The sequence below is a fragment of the Narcine bancroftii genome, chromosome 7 (assembly GCF_036971445.1).
Source record: "Narcine bancroftii isolate sNarBan1 chromosome 7, sNarBan1.hap1, whole genome shotgun sequence".
Lineage (NCBI taxonomy): Eukaryota > Metazoa > Chordata > Chondrichthyes > Torpediniformes > Narcinidae > Narcine > Narcine bancroftii.
In genome coordinates this window covers 203,515,544-203,535,537 of record NC_091475.1, presented here as the reverse complement: position 1 = coordinate 203,535,537, position 19,994 = coordinate 203,515,544, and positions in this window count along the sequence as shown.

The following is a 19,994-nucleotide window of genomic DNA, read 5'->3' as shown; positions in this document are numbered from 1 at the left end:
TCCCGACCAAGACCCAAGCACACCCAGGACTGCAGAGCAAAAGGTGGGGGAATGTGATAAAAAAATTAGGTTTATGCCCAACTGTAGAATGGATTGTGAAGGGTCACGTGGCCTCTCCGTCTGGAGCCTAGTCAGAAGTCACATCATCTGCTAATCAAGGTTGGACTCTGCCCACCCATGAGTCTATACCTGACGATTGGCCCCTTTAATGACCTAATGATTACCTGGGCCAGATCCTCCAGCTTTAAGTCCAGCACGTGCAGTAGCTCTTTCTCTTTGCTCTTTGGTCCTGAGAAAAACCCTACTCCACTCCAGATCGTGAATTGTGGACATTGCTGGAGGAGTCGTTGGTAAAGTGTGCACTTCACATGGACTGGGGTAGTTAGATAGCATTGGAGGCATGCCCACGTTAGACAAGAAATGGCCTATAACATATAGTAATCCTTGGTTGCTATTAGTCTATGCACAGTTGCTCGCATCGTAGTTTTAAGCATGATGTGACTCATTATAATGTGTTTGTATGAGTGTAAGCCATTGCTAGTATCGATGGTGTTGTCCGACATGACTGATGACACTGTGTTGTGTGATTACTAGTATGTGCTATTCCTGTTGCGATCCCCTTATGTGTGCTCTAATAGACATCCTTCCCGTGTTCAGACTGTGTCTAGACTTGTTGCTATTTGAACCCACCAAACATTTCCCTTTCCACAGACTCAACGGGCCAAATATCCTCCTTATGTATATGTTTCTATGGCTATTTTCCTGCTTCTCGTTCATGAAACATTTCATGAAGTTATGACAGCAGAACAGTGTTGAAATAACAAACAGGGAAACGAGGAAGAATCACTGGTGCGCACGTATCTTATTTAGCACAGCACCACTCAGTTAATCGACAGTAAAAGAAAGATCTGCAGTAATTAAACTGTAAACAGCTGCAGCCATTTTTAAGTTGTGAAGGAATAGAAATGGAAGCGTAAGTCTCCACAAGTTGAAAGGGAGCTCATGGAAATCCTGAGCACACAATTGGTAACGTCTGTGGCCGATGAGAGGTTCTTTTTTTTTAAAGTTAGTACTAACTATGTGTTTTGAACAGAATATACCTGTTTGAAATGCTTGGAAAAGGTGTTACTCCGTGAAGTCAATGTTAATTTATGAATTTAACAATGTTATGTCCAAATAAGCACTGATGTTGGTGAGGTAATAGCTGTTATAACTTTCAAATCAACGAGAATATTTTCCCAAAGAAAAACTAAAGAGATTGAAGTGTGTGATTGGAACATGTGGTGCACTGTTAGACAGAATCAGACACACACAAGGTAAAGACTGTACAACAGGCTTTAATCCACAAAAACCTCCACAGAGCCAGGCTGGCTGTGGCTGCAGCAACTCTGAGTGAGGCCTCGGGAGGCCGGCGCAGGCTTATATCCCAAATGGTGATTGACACCAGACCGGGTGGGGCTTGATCCATTCAGGCCGATTGATTGACAGCCGGCCAGGTGTTGTCCTGTCCCCTTACAATCCTGCAGGTACAGAGGTTTCCCCCTGCAGTAGGCCGGTGGTGTACCACCACAGAATGTAATTACAACAATGTGTTCCCTCTCTTACGACAACACTATCTACAAATTCGCGGTAGTATAATAAGGAGTGATGAGTCAGCATGTAGGAGGGATATTGAAAACTTGGCTAAAAGGTGCACCTGCAATAACCTCGCCAAAACCAAGCAACTGGTTATTGACTTCAGAAAGGGAAAAGCAGAGGTATACGATCCAGTGGAGAGGGCGAGCAAATTTTAAGATCTTGGCAGTCACTATCTCAGAGGATCTTTCCTGGACCCAACACACTTCAAGGCATCGTGAAGAAAGCATGTCAGCGCCTCTACTTCCTCGGGAGTTTGCAGAGGTTTCATTTGACACTGGCAAATTTCTACATGTGTGGTGAAAAACGTGCTGACAGGCTTCATCACAATCTGGTATGGAGACTGTGGTGATACAAATGTGTGACTAGATGGCCCGTCCCCCACTGGTGACTCGTTCCCTGGTAACTCTTCCCTTTGCGACGCTGGAATAAAGGTCGACCTCCCTCTCCCTGTCCTCAGTCGAGCTCTTGGAATCAAGCCAGCTACAAGTCTAAAGTGTAATAAAACCTCACTCTACGGCTTTGGAGTCTTGATAGAGCATATCAGGTCCACCAATACGCCTGAGCAGAAAGCCCTGCTAAAGGTAGTCAACACAGCTCAGGACCTCAAGAACGTCTAAAGGGAACGCTGCCGTCAGAGAGCAGCAGCAATGATCCAGGATCGACGCCAGCCAGCACACGCTCTGTTCTCGCTGCTGCCATCAGGAAAGAGGTATAGGGGTCACAAGACTCACACCCCCAGATTCAGGAACAGTCACTACCCCTCCACCATCAGACTCCTCAACAGAAACTCAATCAGAGACATATGTATCTTTACCTTTGCTATATAAAGAGTCTGGAAAAACAACCAACTGAAAAACCTCACAAAGATAAGCGTATACAGAGCCGTTGTCATATCCACACTCCTGTTCGGCTCCGAATCATGGGTCCTCTACCGGCACCACCTACGGCTCCTAGAACGCTTCCACCAGCGTTGTCTCCGCTCCATCCTCAACATCCATTGGAGTGCTTACACCCCTAACGTCGAAGTACTCGAGATGGCAGAGGTCGACAGCATCGAGTCCACGCTGCTGAAGATCCAGCTGCGCTGGATGGGTCACGTCTCCAGAATGGAGGACCATCGCCTTCCCAAGATCGTGTTATATGGCGAGCTCTCCACTGGCCACCGTGACAGAGGTGCACCAAAGAAAAGGTACAAGGACTGCCTAAAGAAATCTCTTGGTGCCTGCCACATTGACCACCGCCAGTGGGCTGATAACGCCTCAAACCGTGCATCTTGGCGCCTCACAGTTTGGCGGGCAGCAACCTCCTTTGAAGAAGACCGCAGAGCCCACCTCACTGACAAAAGGCAAAGGAGGAAAAACCCAACACCCAACCCCAACCAACCAATTTTCCCTTGCAACCGCTGCAATCGTGTCTGCCTGTCCCGCATCGGACTTGTCAGCCACAAACGAGCCTGCAGCTGACGTGGACTTTTTACCCCCTCCATAAATCTTCGTCCGCGAAGTCAAGCCAAAGATAAAAGTATATAGTTTGACTTGCTGAGTTTCTCCAACGTAGTGTTTTTACACATTTAAGGACTCTCACTTGGCACATTATTTATTACTAATATTTATTTTAGTGTATTGCACAATCCTTTTGTTCCTATTTCTTTCTTTGTTTGCATTTCTCTCTTTTGTATACATATCTTTCTACAGTTACTGATAAATAGTAATTCTGCCCCTGGCCCTTAGGAAAAAAAAACCTCATGGATGTGTAAAATAAACATGAACTGAGCATCAGGACTGCCAGGCTGGTAAATAGCTTCTTCCCGCAAGCTGCTAGATTAATGAATGGTAGCCTTTAAATGAGTGAACCATCGCAAAATATTCATATATATTTATTTTAATTTTATCTTAACATATACGGTATGTATGATAATTGCATGGTTCGTAGTGTGTGTTTGTGCGTGCACCGTGAACTGGAGAAACAATGTATCAGAATCCACAATTTCCACCACTTAAAATGAAATCCCACGACCAGACATATCTTCCCCTCACATCGCCTCTCCACGTTCTGTAGGGTTGGCTCCCTTCTCAACTCTCTCATCCCTTCCCACAAATTGCCTTCTCAGTACCTCACCCTGTGACCGCAAGCAGTGCTGCACTTACTTGCACCCACACTTCCTTCCTCATCGCCAGTCGGGGCCCCAAACAGTCCTTCCAAGTCAGGCAACACTTCACTTGGGAAACTGCAAGGGTCACCCGGTGGTTCCATTGTGGTCTCCTCTACTGGATCCAGACTGGGGTAGCATTTTGTTGAGCACATTTGCTTTGTCTGCTGCATCAGCAAGGACCTCCCTCTGGGCAACCACTTCATTTCCATACTGACATGTCTCTCCATGGCCTCATACACTGACAGGTTGAATCCAGCCAAAAATTGGAGGAACAGAACCTTATATTCTGTCCCAGTAGTCTCTAACCAAATGGCATCAATCTCGACCTTCAACCTCTGCTAATCCCCTCCCCTGAGGCTCTCTCTCTCCCATCCTCTCATCCCACTGACCCTTCCTCCAGCTCCCCACCTCATACCTTCTCGAATAAGCTATCCATCTCAGTTCTCTGCCCTCTTGGATACAGAGATGGTCTTGAAACTCAGAAGTCTGCAGACTTTTGTAGTAAAACCACAAAAATGCTGGAGGAACTCAGCCGGTCTCACAGTGTTAATAGGAGGTAAAGATATATAACCGACTGCCTGAGCCCTTCTTCAAGGTAGGAGCGAAAGGCAGGCAGGCGCTGCAATTCCTCCCTTCCCACCTACTGCCCCCTTGGCCACCCTAACCCTGAAACCGCAGGAGGTACTCCACTTGTGCCCACACCTCCTCCCTCACCATCATTCTGGACCCCATATCATTCTTCCAGGTGAAGCACGTGCTGATGCCCCATTTCCCATCGGCTCAGTTGCTTTAACTCATACGCCGATGCCCAACATCAAAGTCTGCAAGCTGGAATTACGTCTGAGAGAGGCTGTGAGCATTCAAGACAAGAGGATTCCATTGGTTGACTACATGGTTCACCAAAGAAACCTGAGGATCACAGCGCACATCATTTTTGGTGACATCCGAATGAGGAAAATATGTTCTCTTAATTCAATATTCTTCCTTCCTTCACCCAGATCAACTAAGTGAAACCAAATATCTTTGAGCTACACCATAGAGCTTGATAAAATTAGTTCAAATTTACTCAGGATACTACAAAGGGATGAACCGCTACAAACCATTATTTGAGACACTAGGATGCTTGTTTTGCACCAAAACGCACAGAGAAATGCTGGAGAAACTTAACCGGTCTCGCAACATCCATGAGAGGTGAAGATATATTACCGACATTTCGGGCCTGAGCCTTTCTTCAAGGTATTAGCAAAGAACACAAAAGCGTCAGAATAAAGGCTGAACAATGGCGCGGGGAGGAGTCCAGATCAACAAAACCTTTGCCTGCTACGGACTCTGTGAGACCAGCTGAGTTCCTCTAGCATTTCAATGTGACTTTACAACAACCTCAGCAACTGCAGACGTTCGTGGTTCATTCTGCCTGTTTGGCCCTGGCAAACGTACAATGTCTGTAAGGATTCTTGCCCTGTGCAAGAGAGAGCATCGCAAGCTAACGCAGCTAAACCCACCAAACAAAGACGATGAGAAAATGATCGGATGTAGTCGGGTCGAAGTTCAGTGAGAGTCGTTTACTCAAGCAGTCACGCGCAGCCACCCATTCCAAATGATGTCATTGCATTGAGGCGTCATGACATCACTCCCAAGCCTCCAGTGAGACACTCCACTAACAGATTAAACCCACCCCAGTCCCTGCACAGACTTTGCTTGAAATGTCAGCCACTCTTTTTTTCCCCCAATCACTAAGTTCTCCAGCAAATTGTGTTCAGACACCCTAGTCTTGCTCACTTCTTCGATCCTCAGTCAGGCAAGAGATAAACATGGTGTTTGAACTTTCATTTTCCGGGATCGATTTTTTTCCTGCTATTATCAGACCCTTGGGTGGATCTCACGGTAATTTCATGTTCATTATCACATTTTGTTGCGGACAGAGGGGAGGTGCTGGGATGTGATCAGTCTGTAAACATGTTGGATGCTTTTCCAAGGGGATGGAGGGGGTGTGTTTACCTTTAATTTAATTTAGATATACTGCATAGTAACTGGCTTCTCCGGCCCCATGAGTCCACACCGATCAATTTTTCCCTCAATTAACCTACAACCCCCCCTGTACATTTTGAAGGGTGAGAGGAAACGGGAAAATGTGCAGTGTCCTTTCAGGTGAGTGGAGGATTTGAACCCAGTGGCCGGTGCTGTAATAGCACTGTAATTGCACTGTAATTGCACTGCGTTAACTGCAATGCCAACCAAATGGAGGTAGATATAGATGGAGTTGATGGAGAGAAGGGGATGTGAAAAAAAATGATGCCCTTGTTTTTAACACCGATTTCCTCTGTACCCTGCATCTCGTATTTGAACTTTCTTTACTACTGCCTGGACTATTTAACTTATCATAACATTACTCCCCAACCTGTTGTTTAGTTGCAGGTTTATTTCCCTCGCTCTGAGCCTGAGTATGAAAGGGTTATGGGTGTGAGGTAGGGAAGGAATTGATTATTCTGTGTCAACTTCATGAGCTGAAGGGCTTTGGCTAATCCTTGAAGAAGTTATCATTCTCTTTCCTTTAATTTAAACAGGCCAATTCGGCCCTGCAAGTCCGCGCTGCCCAATTCACACTGCATTAAACTACTCCCTGGTACTTTTTTTAAAGGGTGGGAGGAAACCGGAGCCCCCAGAGAAAACCCACACAGACACGGGGAGAACGTACAGACTCCTTACCGACAGCGCGGGATTCCAACCCACTGTATAAGTTGATCTGCCTGGGTAGTACCCAACACAAAAAATTTTTTCTAGTATTTCAGGACCATAAATAATTCTATATTTCTTGCCTCTTCATCGTTTCAGTTAGTGCAGTCCACAAAACTGCAGGGGGAGGTCAGCAGGTCATACAGCGTCCATTGGAAATCAATGGCCAGTCGACATTATGTGCCTGAGCCCTTCTTCAGGTATTTTGGTGAGTGATGTGGTTTACTCCCTTGATGCTTCTTGTTACAGAAGAAGATGCTTTGCTTCTCTAAACGCTTACAATGTGAGAAGTGCTTCCAAGGTCATTTTTATTTCCCTTTCCCATTGCCTTGAGCAGATGCTTTCTTCTTTAACCATCGAACCACAGAACACTTGTTGCAAACATTTTGCGGACAGCGGCAGATTTGAACCCCAATGCTGCCCTTCCCTTTGGAGATCATTACACCGCCAGTGTTTGGGACTGGTCCTAGGTTGGAATCTCGCACTGTGTGTAAGGAGTTTAGACATTCTCCCCGTGTCTGCCTGGGTTTCCTCCCTCCCACCCGCAGTGTTAATTGGGTGGCACAGCCTTGTAGGGCCAAATTGGCCTGTTACAATTTAAAAAAAAAGAAAATGATAACTTCTTCATAGATCATAGCAGCACAGCACAGGCCTTTCAGCCCACAATGTTGATCCAAAACAATCTACTCCTTCCCTACCTCACACCCATAACCCTTTCATAATCAGGCTCAGAGCAAGGGAAAGAGATCGAGTTGAAATCCTCTTGATAAAATTGACCAAACAATTTCCAGTTGTGAAACACAAATAAAAATGGCAGATGCTGGAACACTACAGCACAGAAACAGGCCCTGTCACACTTCTGACTTGGGCCAACTATTATTCTGTCTAGTTTCTATTGAATGTGCTGTTATAAAAAAAAGATTCATGCCATTTTTTTCCTATTTGAGCTAATCCCCACCTCAATCTGTTTTCACTGCTTCCAATTCTTCTTTACCTATTCCTGCCCTTACTTTTGGCTCTGACCCCCCTCCCCCCCCCGCCACTCCCCCATGTTGTCTCTCCTCTACCTGGATCTCCACTTTCTGCCCAATAACCTATCACCTCCTGCCCAATTCACACTGCATTTAACTACTCCCTGGTACTTTTTTTTGAAGGTTGGGAGGAAACTGGAGCCCCCAGAGAAAACCCATGCGGACACGGGGAGACAGTGCAGGTTCCCAACACCAGCTACGGTCCCGAACTCTGGTGCTGGAAAGATCTCCAAAGGAAAGGACGGCACAGGGGTTTGAATTTGGCGCTGTCTGCAACAGGTTTGTACGTTCTCCCCGTGTCTGTGTAGGTTTCCTCTGGGTGCTGTGGTTTCCTCCCACCATTCAAAAGGTACCGGGGTTGTCAGGTAATTGGGTGTCATTGGCCAGCATGGGCTGATGAGCCGAAACGGCATGTTACCATGCTGTACATCTAATAAAAGAATCCCAAGGACGTGAGGCAACTTATCTCGGTCAGCAGAGGGGCTCTTGGAATTTTTTTCCTTCATGAATTAACGGCAGTAAGTCCCCAATAAGGAGAAATCTTGCTAGCTTTAATTGGTGTACTTTATGGAGCTGTAAGAAAGAGATTTTCATTGCTCCCTGCTGTTGAAGGACTCCAACTGGCTGCGGGCTGCCAGGTTCTGGAGCCGGGATTCAAGAAGGTCTCCTGAAGGCCCTCGGGCTCCTGAAGGCTTCCTGATCGAATCGGAGGTTTGGATCTGGAGCTCGGGCGGCCGATGGTGTTCACTGGGCTCTATGCAGCTGTAGAGGCTGCGGGAGGGCTGGAGGCGAATCCACAGACACTCACTGACTCTCCTTTGCTTCTCTTTCTCCTATTGTTAGGGGTGCCGGGCAATGCTGATGGCAATTCTTTGTTTGTCTTGTAAGGTAAAACATCATGAGATGGGAATGTGTAAGGAGTTACCCTGTGCAGGGCTGTAACAAGATGTGAATGCATCCTTGTACTTACAAGATAAGAGAGACATTGATGGATTGAGAGGCAGGAAGCTAGCAGGGAAAGGATAGCAACAATTTTAGTCATTGGACAAGTAATGATATGATGATGTTCTAAGCATGTATCCAAGGGTATAAAAAATCACCATTTTGCTGATAACGGCAGAATGCATTCTCCGACTAACATGGTTAGTCGCAAGTGTTACAATCCGGTAATAAAGAACAAAGATTTCGACTCAGTCTGGTGTTTGTCTCACTCATTCATGAACAAAGCAGACCTAACAGTCTTTCAGCAGACAAAGGTTGAACTGTATCATATATATGACAATTTTGATGTATAATAATGTGAGATAATAAAAGAAACTTTTGATGCCAGCTCTCGGTTCAATCTATTGCAGATGAGAGTAGCTTGAAAAGAAGCTCAATACCCATCTAAAGCCTTAGTCCCGATTAAGTGCGGGGGACATGAGTCAAGTCTCAATTCATTATCAAAAGCAAATACATTGCAGCACAGGAGACAATTTGCCAAAAGTATTTTTCTCATATCTGAGCTCTTTACATTAAATCCATTACTCTACTTTCTTCACAAGCCTTAATAGTTTTCCTCAAGTGTTTATCTAACTTTTATATGCTATTGTTGCACAAGGGTTATCGTCTGAATTTGGTACACCTTTCAGATGCTGACTGCTTTATCCATTTAAACCAATTTTGTTCTACAAACTAAATGTAAATAGATTTTCATTTAGACAAGAATCAAGGGAAGGTGACAGACAGATGGTAGGGAATAAGATACAAACATATTGTGCAAGGTTTTAGCCAGAAACATTTGGAAGTTTAATTGCTCTTTTGGTCTGTCACCGCTGATGGCCTTTGAGAACTAATAAATAAGTTAATGGAATGAGACAGCAACATTCTGCAGGGAAGTATTTGTACTGTGTTGTAACCTGCTATGTGCTGGAAGTTGAAACAATCTGGTATCAAATGAGATACCTGGTTCGCACTTCCTTCACACGGAGGTTCCTTGATGCACTGTTATCCTTTTGTCTTGGTATCTCTTCCGTCTCCTCCTGAAGAAGTGTAGCATCCTGTGATGGGAGATTAGCAGGACGCTCTCTCAGACCAACATTAAAAACCCTTTGCCAGGACACTAACGATCTCCTACTGCACTGTCCCTTAAACAGATGCTTGGGCCATATATTGGTCTATATGTGTATGTGTATGCATGTATGTATCTGACTGTATGTATGAATGAATGTATATATTGTATAATATATAGAGTATATATGCGCACACACACAGAGACACACACACACACACACACACACACACAAACACACACACACACACACACACACACACACACACACACACACACACACACACACACACACACACACACACACACACACACATTTATTTACACATATTACTGTTTCTAGCTCCTTACCCAGTGCTCTCTGATGAACTATTTAAATAAGACTATAGGACATAGTAGTGGAATTAAGTCATTCAACCCATCACATCTGTCGCACCATTCCATTTACTATACTTTTCAACCCAGTACTCCTGCTTTCTCCACGTTCTCCTTGATTCCCTTCCCAACCAAGAACTTCTCTTTCGCTGCCTTAAATATACTTAAATGAGACTCCATCAGCTCTCTCAAGGAGATATTGAGGATATTTTGCTCATACCACAAAGAGAATTAGGGTAGTGCGGTTGGCGTAGCGGTTAGCACAAAGCTGTTAAAGCGCCAGCGATCAGGATGAGGGTTCAAATCCCATAGTGTCTGTAAGCAGTTTGTACATACTCCCCATCTCTGCACGGGTTTTCCCCCAGGGGCTCTGGTTTCCTCCCACTGTTCATTAGGTGTATTTGCGTGGCATGGGCTCATTAGCTCATTGACCAAAAGGGCCTGTCACTTTCAGGTCGCCAAAATACCCCAATGTAAAGCCGCATATTCTATCCGAATGCGGCTGGCACCTGAAAGCGCAAAACCCGGCCCCGAGGAGTGCTCACCCAGCCCTCATTGGGGAGGTATAATCTCCGCATCCGAGCAGTCCCCGAGTCATCTGAAAGCGGCTGCTGGGGGGCGGGCTGATGTCAATCTGCCGGCGACACAACTCCCCGTGCCTGACAGCCCTCCTCCCCCACACTGATAGCCTCCCCCCCCCCCCCCCGCTATATTTTCTTAAAAAGTCATAATTTCTTTGCTCCTGGACAAAATTATTTTTGGCAGCTAGCTTTCTGGTTCATCTTCTAAAACCAATTAATATTTATGTCAAAAGAAGCACAGGCCATTTATTCAACTTTGTGTTCTTTGTGAGTTTTATAAATGACCCAGATGAAGAGGCAGAAGATGGGTCAGTAGGTTTGCGGATGACACGAAGGTTGGAGGAGTTGTGGATGGAGGTGAAGATTGTCCAAGGTTACAAGAGAATATAGACGGGATGCAGAGTTGGGCAAAAAAGTGGCAGATGGATTTCAATCTGGATAAATGGGACGTGATGCATTCTGGAAGGACAAATCAGAAGACTGAGTACAGGGTTAATGGTCGGTTACTTAAGAGTGTGTGGATGAACAGAGGGACCTTGGGGTTCAAATCCCTACATCTCACAAGATCACCGCACAAGTTGATAGGATAGTTAAGAAGACCTGTGGGCTTCATTAATATGGAGATTGAATTCAGGAGTAGACAGGTCATGTCGCAACTCTTCAAATCTCTGATAAGAGTATTGTGTTCACTTCTGGTCATCTCATTATAGGAAGGATGTGGAAGCTATGGAGAGGGTGCAGAGGAGATTTACCAGGATGTTGCCTGGATTGGGAAACAAATGTTATGAGGCAAGGGTAGAAGAACTGGGACTTTTCTCTTAGAAAGAGAAAGATGAGAGGAGACTTGAAAGAGTTCTGCAAGATTATGAGAGGCCTAGATAGGGTGGACAGCCAGCACCTGTTACCCAGGGCAGGAATAGCAAACATTAGAGGACATAACTGCATAGTTAAGGGAGGGAAGTTCAAGGGAGAGATCAGGGGTAAGTATTTTACACAGAGAGCTGTGGGTGCCTGGAATGCCTTGCCAAGGATGGTGGTGGACGTTGAAACATTAGGAGCATTTAAGAGACTCTTAGACATGGATGAAAGAAAAATAGGAGGTTACGGGGTAGGGTGGGTTTAGTGCATTTTTTAAGGAATATGTGGGTTGCCACAACCCAGTCAATGCTCCAGGGTGGGATCCTTTAAAGTGGGAACCAGACAAATCAAGCATAGAATGTTGTGGGGGGAGGGGGCTAGAAAGGGAAAAGATGGGGGAAGGCCAAGAGGTGATAATGTACAGGACACAAAAAGGTAGGAGATAAAGAAAGAAAGGTGGGGGGGAGGGGGAAAGTGAGAATCGAACCAAGTGAAAGAGAAAGTGAATAGAGCTGGGGGATCTTTGGTAAAATCAACGTTCTTGCCAATGGGTCTAAGGGTTTCCATTAGGAATATGATGTGTTGTCCTCAGGTTTACTCTTGGCCTCACCATGGCAATGGATGAGACTGAGAACTGACATATCTGTGTGGGAATGGTGAGGAGAATTAAAATGGGATGGCAGAATAACACTTCAACATAGACCAACTTACCTCCTGCCAACCAAGCCACTCATCCTACACAAAACCTATGTTATTATTTTCAGCTCCCTTCAGTTCTGCCCAGATTTAAACCTTCCCCAACACACCTGGGACAATTCATCCCAGCTCCACATACCTTTGGGCCGTGGAGAGAGATTGAGACCCCCTGACAGGCAGGAAGTGCAGCCTTCTCGCAGACAGCACCTGAGGTAAGAATCAAACCCAGGTCACCGGGCTGAGAGGCAACCGCTTCACAAGCTGTACCACCATTGCACTCAAAATGTGATTGGCAAAAGAAATAAACGTTAAGTGAGGAAAAAAAACTATCTCTAACGTAGAATCATAGGGTCATACAGGGTGGAAACAGGCTCTTTGGCCCAACTAGAACATGCTGACCAAAATGTCCCACACACACTCATCCCACCAGCCTGCATTTGGCACATAAACCTACCTCCACCACTTCCTCTGGCAACTTGCTCCATACACCCACCACCCTCTCTGTAAAAAAAAGTTACCCCTCAGATTCCAGTTAAATCTCTTCCCACCCCGTCCCCTTCACCTTAAACATATGTCCTCTAGCTACCAATTTACCTACTCAGAGTTACAGATTTTCTTCAATCACCCGATCGATTCCTCTCATGATTTTGCACCCACTCTATCAGACCGCTCATCTTCCTGCACTCCAAGAAATAAAGCCCTGGTCTGTCCCTGTAACTCAGGCCCCTGGGTCCTGGAAACATCTACAAAAATCTTCTCTGCACCCTCTCCAGCTTCACAACATCTTGACGACATGGTGACCAAAACTGGGCACAATACAGCAAACGGAGCTTCACCAAATATCTCAGACAAACTGCAAAATGGCCTCCAAACTTTCATTGCCTGACTGATGAAGGCCAATGTGTCAAATACTTTTTAACCACCCTATCTACCTATGATATACGAAAGTGCTGGAGAAACTCAGCAGGTCACACAGCATCTAAGAAAGAAAGGGTAACCAACATTTCTGGCCTCAGACCTTCATCAAGGTCATTAGACAGGCCTGCAAAGCTAAATTAACATCATTAAAACAAATGGAAATCAAACTCTAATGTCCCTCAAACTGCATAACCAATAGTTTACAAATGTGATGTATTGTTCCTCAAAATAGTTCCACTCTGCAATGGTGACCTAAGGAAACAGCATCAGAAACTTTAGAGATACTGCCCTATTCTGCAAGCAGAACTTCTCATCGAGGCTAAAATAAAGAGGGCACGGAACCATTCATCTGTCCGCATTGATGAGATGGAGAGGGTTAGAACCTTAAAGCTCCCGCGAGTCCATACTTCAGACTTTCACTTGAGCCAACTCATCGAGGCAACCGTGAAGAAGGCACACAAGTGCCTCTACTTTCCAGGCAGTCCAAGGAGATTTTTGCATGTCAGTGTATACTCTATCGAACTTTTGCCGATACACTGTGGAAAGTATATTGGTTTGGGAATTCGATTGCCCAAGAATGCAGAAAATTCCAAAAGGTAACAAACATAGCCAAGTCCATTACAGACTTCATTCTCCCATTCATTTGGAAGCATCCATGTAAGATGGTGCCTCAAGAAGGCAGCCAACATGATAAAGGACCCCGAACACCATGGTTATAGGCTCCTATCATTGCTATCTTTGGGCAGAAGGTGTAGAAACCGGATGACCAGCACCTCCAAGTTCAAGAATAGTTTCTTTCCAACATCAATCAGTCTCTTGAACCTTGCCTTGTTAAACAGTTCAGCGACTGCTCCAACACCACAGAAGGTTTGTCTGCACTATTGCAATGTCACTTTTTCTTGGTACTGGGATAACTATGAATATTTGTTTTGTATTTATTTTCTCTTTTTTTTAATTCAATTTAGCATACCTTTTTGTTGTTTGTGCAGTTATTTTTATATTACAAAGAACTTGCAAGTAAGAATTTTGGTGCATTTGTACATTGTAATAGTAGATTAATTATCATTTGTCCTTTATAATTAGCATGCAAAACAATCAACAAGATTCGAGGTTATTCAGGGCTGCGCTTAAGGGAAAAGGATATGTCAACTGTGAGAGTAATGATTTAATTAGAGGTTACTGATAACTTGAAGACCAACTCACTAGCTTAAGAATAATTAATTTATTGTAAATGTGAAATTGAGTCACAAGAGGAGCATTGGTTGGACCTTTGTGGTTTCAAATAATATATCAATATTCAAGAAGGTGATGGAAGTACAAATGGGGATTTCTCAGCCTTTCACTTCCAGGAACAAGAGCAAATCTGCTCAGTCCTCAAACTTTCTCCACAATCCAGTTACTCAAAGCTTTGCCTCATCTCCAGCTCACCATCACGGTTCAAAATGCTCTGGCATCTTTTTTTTAAGAATCCCTTGTAACACTGGGATTGTTTCCCCTCGGTCATTGGAGTCTGAGGGGGTGACCTCAGAATAGTGCATCCGATCGTGAGGAGCTTGGAGTTTCCTGCAGAGAAAGCAGAAAAAAATGGATGGCCTGGATTTAAAGGAAGGGGAGATAAAGTTTAAGAGGGAACTAGACGGGGCAACTTCACCACAGAGGGCAGTGGGTATGAGGAATGAGCTGCCAGAGGAAGTGGTAGAGGCAGATACGATTAAATCTCAGTGCTCCCGCACGGGGTCTAACCACCTGGTCCAACTTCCATTAACTCTGTATAAGGCTGTTAAAGGAGCTGACAGTGGTTCATTTCAAAATCTGGCCCAGGATGGCAGCGCCGAAGGACAGGGAAGCAGAGGACTGGTGCAGGGCACAAGGAAATTGGGGAGATCATCCCCTATTTGAAAAGAAGGAGCAGGGGAGACGGCCCGCGGGGCGGTGGACCACGGCGGCAAACTAGCGAAGGGCTCCGAGGCTGAAGAACACACTGATGGTGACTCGAGGCCAGGTGCTCTCATTGGATCCAGGATCCGGGTGAATGGCTCAAGACCTGCTGAAGAGGTGCCAAGTATCGGAACCAAGATGTGAGGGTGCGCTGGGGGCTTCCAGATCATGACAGAGGTGTGCATCTGGAGCTCAGGTTGCTGACAGTTCCGACTGAAGTCTGTGTGGCTACGGAGGCCGCGGGAGTGCTGGTGGCGAACCCAAGAACTGTCAGTGGCTCTGGGAGGACTCTCTTTTGCTTCTCTTTCTCTGGCTGGGGAGTTTTTGCTGATGGCGTATCTTTGCCTTCGGGTAGACTAACGGAAACTTCATGGAATATTACACTTCTGTCTTTAATGACATGACAAAAAAATAATCTTGAATCGTGAATCTTGAAAGATCAGGAGGCAGACGTGCTAAAGGGTGGTGAGTGGATCTAGCCCATGTGAACAATCCAGTCTTCATGGACAAGTTGGGGTAAAGGGCTTGTTTCTTTGCTGCCTTGTCTCTATTGCCCTTTTATGATGCAACCACATATTAAAGCCGGCTCAACAAAAAATAAAGATGAATTGACCTTTTATGGAGAAGGACTATCAGGCTGATCTGATGTTTAAGAAAAATTTGGTTAATACATGGATGGGAGAAGTATGAAGGCAAGGTCCAGAGAAGGTCCACGAGACAAGGCCGACTGATAGTTCAACACAGGCTAGATGGGATGAAGATCCTGCTTCTGTGCTGCAGTTTTCTATGGTTCTATTTCAAGACTCAAACTTAAGGTAGCAAATCTCTCAACATCGACACTGCAATCCCTCTCTGAGGTCACGTAGTGACATATAGGTAAGATTATGGTAATGTACCGATTGTCATGTACCTGGGTACCAACCTCCTTGCTGCAGCCAAGTAGAAAAAAAACAGTTATCAAAGTTTTCATTAATGTAAAGGTGATAAGAAACACAAATTAAAGATAATAAATACAGTGACCCCCCCCCACCCTGGTATTTGGCACCTCTGTGGGGGGGGTTAGTTGATGCCGGATAAGTGAACTTGCCAATTGCTTGAGATTATGTATTGCGTGATTGGTGAACTAACTGCTAGTCAACTCCAGTTTTAAACTGCATTTTTTACCTGTTTATTTTCCATGATTTTTTTAATGCCAATCGATCGCTTGAGGCTACCAGTTGCTTGCATTTTGGTTAATAGAGATTTTACTGTTAGTTACCATAATGCAAGAAAAGTTCACTTAATGGCTTAATTAACAGTCACTTCAGTCCCTGTTCAATCCAGCTGGCTCTTATTATTCTCACTTGGTTCCCACGGACTGGGAAACATTAACTTTATCGAATCACAGAAACTCGCTGTGAAGATGTGAAACATCATTTTCAGAAAATAAAGCTCCGCCGATTTCAAGGAGCAAGGATTAAATAAGGTTTCAGCGTCCCTGACGGCCTATGGTTCAGCTTCACTGAGTAGCTTCAGTTTGAAAACAAATAATTACATCTAAGTAAGGTAGCATTCCCTGGAAGTGCATAGACAACAGAGAAACAAGAATTTTTTAAATATTTAAATTTAGATTTTAATTTTGTCATACAGCACTGAAACAAGCCAATTCGGCCCTACATGTCCCTGCTGCCCAATTTGCACCCCATTAACCTACACCCCTGGTGTGTTTTGAACAGTGGGAGGAAACCTGAGCCCCCGGAGAAAACCCATGCAGATATGGGAAGAACGTGCAAACTCCTTTCAGACAGGTCAGGATTCGAACCCAGGTCCGGTCCCAGTCGCTGGCGCTGTAATGGCGTTGTACATAACCGCTACGAAAAGTCTGCAGAAGTTTGGAGTATTGTGTGCAGTTCTGGTCTCCATATTATAGGAAGGATAGAGATAAGGTAGAGAGGGTACAAAGAAGATTTACAAGAATGTTCCCTGGATTGCAGTATCTTGAATACAGAGAAAGATTGAGTAGACTGGGACTTTATTCATTGGAGCGTAGAAGGTTGAGAGGGGATTTGATAGAGGTATATAAAATTATGAAGGGAATAGATGTGAATAGGCTCTTCCCCTTGAGGGGAGGAGAGATTGGAACAAGGGGTCATAAGTTAAGGGTTAGGGGGCAAATCTTTAGGGGTAACATAAGAGGAAGCTTCTTCATTCAGAGAGTGGTGGCTGAGTGGAACGACCATCCAAAAGAAGTCAATGCGGCAGGGTCAATTCTATCATTTAAGAGGAGGTTAGATAAGTACATGGATGTGAAGGGGTTTGGAGGGTTATGGGCAAGGAAAGGGGTAGGTGGAACTAGAGGAGTTTCATATAAATTGGTGCGGACTAGAAGGGCTGAGATGGGCTGTTTCCATACTGTAAGTTGTCATATCGATTGTGGTAAATACACAAAGATGCTGGAGACAGCAGGTCTTGCAGTGTCCACAGGATGTAGAGATGTTTCGGGCCACAGCCCTTCATCATGGCAGGAGGAAAGAGCAGGCAGGTGACTGAATAAAAAGGCGGAGGGAGGGGAGAAGAAGAAGGGGAGGGAGCACAGGCCATGGGTGGACATGGATAGCAAGGCAGGAGAGAAAAGCTGAGAATTGATCGGAAGAAGGGGGTAGCTCTATGAATGTGGAGCTGGAAGAAAGGAGATAGAGAAAGAGAGAGAGAGAGAGAGAGAAGGGGTAGTGAACTGGAGGAAAGGTGACATAGGTTTCAGGAATGAGAGAGACGGGGTGTGTGGGACGGGGGAGTACCGGGACAAATGGAAACCAGAGAAGTCAAAGTTAACGCCACTTGATTGGATAGAAGATGGCGTGTTTTTCCTCTAGTTTGCAGATAGTCTCAGTCTGGCAATGCACGAGGTCATAGACAAAAATGCTGGCATGGGAATGGGGTGGGGAATTGAAATGGGTGGCCACTGAGAGATCCACGCGACAGCAGCAGACAAGAATGAATGTGCTCACTGATGTAATCTCCAAGTCAGCACCCAGGTCTCTCCGACATAGAGGAGGCCACAACGGGAGCACCGGATGCAGTGGACACCCCCTGCAGATTCACGTGAAGTGTTGCTTCACTTGGAAGGAGTGTTTAGGGCCCTGAATGGTGGTGAGGGAGGAGGTGGTATTTTTAGGGGGTGATATGATTCACGTTTGAAAGATTAAATGTAGCAGGATGAGGAAAGGTGAGCCAATTACTAGAGAATGCGAGTTAACGGTGAAAGGTGGAATGTTTAAAGGGAACATTAGGCCATTCTCTCAGAGTGGTGAGAGTGTGGCATGAGCTGCCAGCTGAAGTAGTGGATGTGGGCTCGATTGCAACATTTTAAAATTTTGGTGGGAATATGGATGGTGGGGGGGACGGGACGGGGATTATGGAGGGCTGTGATCCAGGTACAGATCAATGGGACAAGGCGGGCTAATAGTTCAGCACAAACTAGATTTTTTTCCAAAATTATACTTTATTCACGATAAATGATTTACAAAACAAGCAAACTGTTCATTAACTTTTAAATTCAGTGCGTCATTCATATCTACACATTCCAATCAATGTACATTTTACATTGTTTTTACATAGGGTAGCACAGATGGTGCGGCAGTTAGCGCCACGTCTTTACAACACCAGCAATTGGGACCTTCACATGGTTTGAATCCCAGGCTGTTGGTAAGGAGTTGGTACGTTTTCCCTGCATCTGTGCGTGTTTCCCCCCCCCCCCCCCCCGGGGTTTCCTCCCACCGTTCGAAATGTAATGGGGTCACCATTCCCTCTAAGTTCTGCGCATGTTCACGCGCGCATACGCTTTGCAACCAGCACACAAAGGAAATTAATGTGCGCACAAAAGGCTAGTTACTTAAAATAATGTAGTAATTAATATTGGAAAATAATCTCTTAGCTAACTGTTTATTAGTTGGTCAGTTAAACATATAGTTAAAAAATGCCAATAGAGTTTAATTAGCCATGAGAGATCAGTTGTGCCAAAATAATCTTGAAATAATTTCAAGTTTACATCTGCACAAGCTTTCAGTGGACACATACTTTGGCCACAGGAAAATAATTTGCACAACATAAGATTTTTTCTGCACACTGATTACTAAACATTAGAGGGAACATTTGTAGGTTAATTGGGTGACAAAAGGCAAAGGAGGAAAAACCCAACACCCAACCCCAACCAACCAATTTTCCCCTGCAACCGCTGCAACCGTGTCTGCCTGTCCCGCATCGGACTCGTCAGCCACAAACGAGCCTGCAGCTGACGTGGACATTACCCCTCCATAAATCTTCGTCCGCGAAGCCAAGCCAAAGAAGAAAAGAACAAAGAATTGGGCAGCATGGACTCAAATGGACCAAATTGACCTGTTACTGTGATGTATGTCTGAATATAAATTTTAATTACACTTAAATTGTTCTCTCAATACTCCATTACCACCGCTGTGGCACTTTTTCGTCTTTTACACATTGTCATTACACATACCTTGCCTAGAATCTTTTTTTTCTTAACAAGAAAAGAGTTCATCTTTTTACATTCATATTTATACATTCTCATTAGTGCACATCGTTACATTTGTTCTCTCAATACCCTGATATCACCACTATGGCACCTGGCATGAACTAGATGGGCCTAAGAGCCTGTTTCTGTGCTCTAGTGTTATTTGGTTCTGTGTTAACGTACTCATATCCTGAACTCCTAACCCTAAAGGACCCCAGGGAATTGCTTTATCAAGCAAGGAGAACCTGAACGAATTGCCAATGAATAGACCACCTCCCCCAACTATCTTCGGCCCCTGTCTCTTTGCATCTAGATCTCTCTTTCTCTATCTATCTAATAATCTCTATCTTCCCAATTCCCTCTATCTCCCTTCACATGGTTAAAATCAATTCTTACCTTTCCTCCTATCATATCCAGTTAGTACTTTTTGTCTGTTGGTCTGGACTCCTTCCCCTCCCATTCTTCCCCCTTTTTCTCCTTGGTCTTTAATTCCTTGAAGAAGTGCTCAGGTTCAAAC